We start from the raw sequence: 803 nt of genomic DNA, 5'->3' as shown, positions 1-803 counted from the left end.
AAATGGAGGAGCACAAGAGTGCAACTCTCATTCTAGGAAGACCTTTCCTAGCAACTGGCCGAACCCTTATTGATGTCCAAAAAGGGGAAGTAACCCTGAGAGTCAATGAGGAGGAGTTCAAGTTGAATGTTGTCAAAGCTATACAGCATCCAGACACCCCAAATGACTGCATGAGTGTTGATATTATTGACTCTCTGGTAAAAGAGGTCAATATGACTGAGAGTCTCGAATCAGAGCTAGAGGATATCTTTAAAGATGTTCAGCCTGATCTGGAGGAATCAGAGAGAATGATAGAACCTCTGAAAATTCCTCAAGAAGAGGAGAAACCTCCTTAACCCGGGCTCAAACCATTACCACCATCCCTGAAATATGCATTTCTGGGAGAAGGTGATACCTTTCCTGTAATCATAAGCTCTACCTTAGAGCCACAGGAAGAGGAAGCACTAATTCAAGTGCTAAGGACACACAAGATAGCTCTTGGGTGGTCCATCAATGATCCTAAGGGCATTAGCCCAGCCAGAAGCATGCACAAGATTCTATTGGAAGGTGACGCCAAGCCAGTGGTTCAACCACAAAGGCGGCTGAATCCAGCCATGAAGGAAGTGGTGCAGAAGGAGGTCACTAAATTACTAGAGACTGGGATCATTTATCCTATTTCTGATTGCCCCTGGGTGAGCCCTGTCCAAGTCGTCCCTAAGAAGGGTGGCATGACAGTGGTTCATAATGAAAAAAATGAACTGGTTCCTACAAGAACAGTTACTGGGTGGCGTATGTGTATTGATTATAGACGGCTCAAAACAGCT

This window comes from Arachis duranensis, chromosome 7, assembly GCF_000817695.3.
Source record: "Arachis duranensis cultivar V14167 chromosome 7, aradu.V14167.gnm2.J7QH, whole genome shotgun sequence".
Classification (NCBI taxonomy): Eukaryota; Viridiplantae; Streptophyta; class Magnoliopsida; order Fabales; family Fabaceae; genus Arachis; species Arachis duranensis.
This window is presented reverse-complemented; position numbering follows the sequence as displayed.